This window comes from Chrysochloris asiatica, unplaced genomic scaffold (assembly GCF_000296735.1).
Source record: "Chrysochloris asiatica unplaced genomic scaffold, ChrAsi1.0 scaffold00452, whole genome shotgun sequence".
Taxonomy (NCBI): Eukaryota; Metazoa; Chordata; class Mammalia; order Afrosoricida; family Chrysochloridae; genus Chrysochloris; species Chrysochloris asiatica.
The window spans coordinates 134,805-140,029 of record NW_006408970.1 but is presented as its reverse complement, the minus strand read 5'-3'; positions in this window follow the sequence as shown (position 1 = coordinate 140,029).

The following is a 5,225-nucleotide window of genomic DNA, read 5'->3' as shown; positions in this document are numbered from 1 at the left end:
GATGATATATGGAGGGGATAATAATTAATGTAATGAATGGTTGAATGTGAAGCTGATGATGTGCCTTGTAAACTTTCACTCAATCCAAAATAAAAACATTTAATTAAAAAAAAAATTTGACGTTGTCTTCTCAAGGTTCCCTTTGAAATTTTCTGTTTGGTTCTTTTACCTCCTCATTTCTTCCATTTGCTTTCACGCCTTTATGCTGAAAAGCAAGTTTCATAGTCCCTTCTGACATTCATTGTGGTCTTTTCTTTCTTCTTAATGACCCTTTGCTTTCTTCCTCTATGGTGTTCTTGATGTCTTCCCACAACTCTTCTGGTCTTTAGTGTCTAATGCATCAACTCTGTTCTTTAGGTGATTTTTAAATTCATATGGGATATGTTCAAGGTCATATTTTGACTCTTGTGGACTTGTTTTAATTTTCTTCAGCTTCAGCATGAACTTGCATATGAACAATTGATGGGGTATTTCACAGTCTGCCTCTGGCCTTGTTTTGGCTGATGATATGGAGTTTTCCACTATATCTTTCCATTGCTGTTGTTGTTAAGTGCTGTTGAGTTGGTTCTGACCCATAGCGACCCTGTATAGGGTTTCCAAGGAGACGCTGGTGAGCTTGATCTTCAAACGGCTTTGCAGTCTGGCGCATTAACCCACAGTGTCACACAAAATGTAGTCAATTTTATTTCTGTGTATTCCCTCTGGTGATGTCCATGTGTATAGCCTTCTTTTACATTGTTTAAAAAAGATGTATGCAGTGTAAAAGTCATTGGTCTTACAAAATTCTATCATGTGATCTCCAGCATAATTTCTATCACCAAGGCCATATTTTGAACTACGCATCCTTCTTCTTTGTTTCCAACCTTTGCATTCCAATCACCAGTAATTACTAATACATCTTGATTGCATGTATCATCAATTTCAGACGGAAGAACTTGGTAGAATTCTTCCATTTCATCAACATTGGATTTAGTAGTTGGTGTGTAAATTTGAAAGATAGTTGTATTAACTGGTCTTCGTTGTTTTTGTTGTTAGGTGCCATTGAGTCAGTACTGACTCATAATGACCACATGTATAACAGAATGAAACACTGCCTGGTCCTACACCAACTTCACAATCATTGCTACATTTGAGCCCATTGCTGCTGCCACTATGCCAATCCATCTCTTTCTCAGACCCTCCATTTTTATCAGACATGAGATCCTTCTCCAGGCACTGGTCCCTTCTAATATACATCCAAAGTATGAGAGTCAAATTCTGGCCATCCTGGCTTCCAAAGAGCATTCTGATTGTACTTCTTCCAACATATATTGTTTTCTTCTTCTGGCAGTCCATGGTACTTTTAATATTCTTCTCCAGCATCATAACTCAAATGTATCCATTACTCTTTGGTCTTCCTTACTCACTGTCCAACTTACATGTGCATTTGAGGTTATTGAAAATATGGCTTGGGTCAGGCACACTTTAAGCCTCAAACTGACATCTTTGCTGTGGGACACTTTAAAGAGGTCTTATGCAACAGATTTGCTAATGCAATATTATGTCCATTGATTGCTTGACTGCTGCTTCCTTGAGTGTTGATGATTGATCTGAGCAAAATGGCAGTCTTTGATAACTTCAATCTTTTCTACATTTATCTTGATGTTATTTATTGGTCCAGTGGTGAGGAGTTTTGTTTTCTTTACATTGAGCTGCAACTCATACTGAAGGCTGTGGTCTTTCGTGTAGGTATATGGATATTATCCTATCATAGGCAGCATTATACTGCAAGATAGATCTTGGAAAAAAATTTTTTTCTTTGATAATGAATGTGATGCCATTCCTCTTCAATTTGTCATTCATGGCATAGTAAACCATGCTATTGTCAGTTTCAAAATGGTCAATACAAGTCCAGCTCTGGTAGTGTAGTGGTTACAAATCGGGCTGCTAACCTCAGGGTCAGCAGTTCGAAACTACCAACTGTTCTGCAGGAGAAAGATGAGGCTTTCTGCTCCAGTAAAAATTTACAACCTCAAAAACCCTGTACAGGGTCACTATGAGTTGGAACCGACTCCACGGCATATAACAACAACAACAAAAATACCTAGGATATCAGTGTTTATGTATTTCATTTCATTTTTCACAATTTCCAAGTTTTCTAAATTCATAGTTAGTATATTCCATATTCTGATTAATGGATGCTGTAGCTGTTTCTCCTCCTTTTGAGTTGTGCCCCATCAGCAAATGAAGATCCTGAAAGCTTTACTTCATTTGTGTCATCATGGTCAACTCTTGTTAAAGTCTTCCTCTGTTGAGTTCACCCTTTGGTGAGCATTCTTATTAGAAATAACCATATTCACCCTTTCAGCCCTTTTAGCAAGGTCTCTTCACATACCTTTTCCTATATATTCTTTTTTTTTGTTCTTCCTATACATTTTGCTACCAATTTTTCAATTGTATTCCTTCCAAGTTCATGACCATTAAGCCAAACCACTGGCCACACCCCACAAATTAGTATACAAATACACATCTGGTCATTTCTTCTTCCAAAGTGAACAGTGAGGTGCACTCCTTCAAGTTCTGTCCAGTGGGAAGATTTCCCTTCACTACTGTCCTTCAGGGAAGTCCCAGATGGGGCTACAGTGCTGCTGCTGTCCACTGTCAAGTGGTACCTGCATATTGTGCAGCGTCATCTGCAACCCAGGAATGAGTTTCCTCATCCTCAGCCAACAGATCACAAGGAATTTCCCATGAGGCCATAGGTACAGGCTGGGAGATGGAAGGTGATGTTACAGGAGTGGGGACCATGCACATTTGGGCCACTTTCTCATGCAATTTACTTGTGATTTCAGGCCTCACTTAAGCCCAATATCATACATACCACTTTCATTCAATGATGGAGTGTAGTCCATGTCCACATCCACATTTATGACCCAGTTCATGATGGGGAACTTAGCTCACATCATGACTTGGTGACCCATAGTTAGTATTCAGTCGCTACTAAACTCCCTCATATATACAGTGTTAGGTCTTACCTGTATGCTTTTGAAAGCCATTTTGAGTTCATTTTCGTATATAATGTGATATAGTAGAGGTCCATCTTCATTCTTTTACATGAGGGTATCCACTTTTCCTAAAAGTCCATTATTTCCCTCATTGAATTAATTATCTTATCAGTTTTGTAAAAAATCAACTTCCATAAAGGTAAGGGTTGATTTCTGGACTCTCAATTCTTTCTCACCATCCATAGTCAATTCTTAAGCCAATAGTACCATAGTTTCTGAATTATTCTGCCTTTGTAGTAAGCTTTAAAGTTCAAAAGTGTGACTTTTGCTTTTTTTTTTGGTTGTTCCTTGCTCTTATGTAGAAATCCAGATGATTTTTGTATGTGGTAGTGTAGTGGTTACGAATTGGGCTGCGAACCTTAAGGTCAGCGTAACTACCAGCTATTCCGCAGGAGAAAGATGAGGCTTTCTACTCCCGTAAAGATTTACACCCTTGGAAACCCTGTACAGGGTCGGTATGGGTCAGAACTGACTCGATGGCACTTAACAACAACATTGTATTCTGCAACATTGCTGAACTCATTATTAGTTTTAATTTTTGTTTATTTTGTTTTGTTGATTCCTTAGGGTATTCTGGACATACGATAAGGGTCATATCCAAATAGAAGTGTTTTGCTTCTTCCTTTAGTAATACGGGTAAGTTCTTCTTCATGAGTAATCAAAGATGTTTCCTTTTCTTACCTAATTGTCTTGGCCAGTACCTTCGGTAAATGTAGACTAGAAGTGATGAGAACATTCACCCTTGTCTTGTTCCTGATCTTAGGGGAAATCCTTCAGTGTTTCACCATGAAGCATTATTCTAATTCTATGTTATTAGAATAGATTTTCCTTGTCACTTTGAGGAACTTCCCTTCTATTCCTGTTGAATTTTTTTTAATCGTGATTGGGCATGTTGTTAGATTTCTTAAAATGTATTTGTTGAGATGTGTTGTGAAGGTTTTAATTTAATATTTACCTTACGGGTTTTTTTTTTTTCTCCTCAAATTCTATCATCTGAGATTTATTTAAATAACATGATGGCCTTAATTCAAAGTTATGCGTGCTGTAGTAGGGTGAATATGTGGGAGTGAATTGAAAAATACAGCAATCAGTACTACATGTGGCATAGCGTGTAAGACAGTCACAAAATTGCTAGAAGGTCAAATGCAGCAATCTTTTAGATGAATACTATGTCCTGATCTGGAATTCTGGGGTGGGAAAGAAAATCTAGGGGCATTGCCTTTTATTTTTATAAATCAAAGGAAGAAAGATATCAGACTTATGACTATGATTTTTTTTAAATTGACTAAATAAAATATGAGTTTCTAATAATTAAATACATGTCACATATAGAATGAAAACATTTTACACCCTGCCCACAGATGCCAGTAGCATGCCCACAATGAGCCAGAGAACATGTCAAACAAGCATCTTACTTATCACCAAAAGACTAGTCATTCCTATTAAAGTTTGGAATGAGATAGATGCTCATTATTTTTATGAGTATAGCCATAATTCAATGTTGTGAAGACAAGATCCAGCCAAGAAAAATAAATTTGAGAAAAGTAGATCAAAGTGGTATTTTAGATGAATCAGTTGCCTATTCAGATAACTCAAGGGCCAACTGGGACATGGTTAGATTTTAATAAGCTTGACAGTTAAATATGAAAGCCCAGTAAAGGTTACAGCCATGGAGACCCAAAGGTACTTAAGAAAAACAACATGCAAATAATATGAAAGTGTATGTTGGTAAGTTGTATCAACTCAGTCCTGATTCATAGAGACCCTGCATAGGGTTGAGGAGTGGCTGGTGAGTTTGAATTTCCAATCTTACAGTCCAGTGCTTATCCTACAGTGCCACACCAGGACTCTGTAAAGGTATGTATATATGTGAAGCTATGGGTTAATGCACTGGACTGCGAGGTCAGTTTGAACTGCAACATCAGTTTGAACCACAAGTTCAGTGATTCAGGCTCACCAGCTGCTCATCAGAAACCCTATACTGGGTTGCTCTGAGTTGGAACTGAGGTGACAGCACTTAACTATATATAATATATATATATAGTGAATGGTTGGTGATTATGTACTGTGGAGTTGGTTCTGATTCCTACGACCCTGCATAGGGTTCCCGAGGCTGTAATTCTTTATGGGAGCAGAAAGCCTCATCTTTCTCCTGCAGTAATTTGAATTACTGACCTTGAG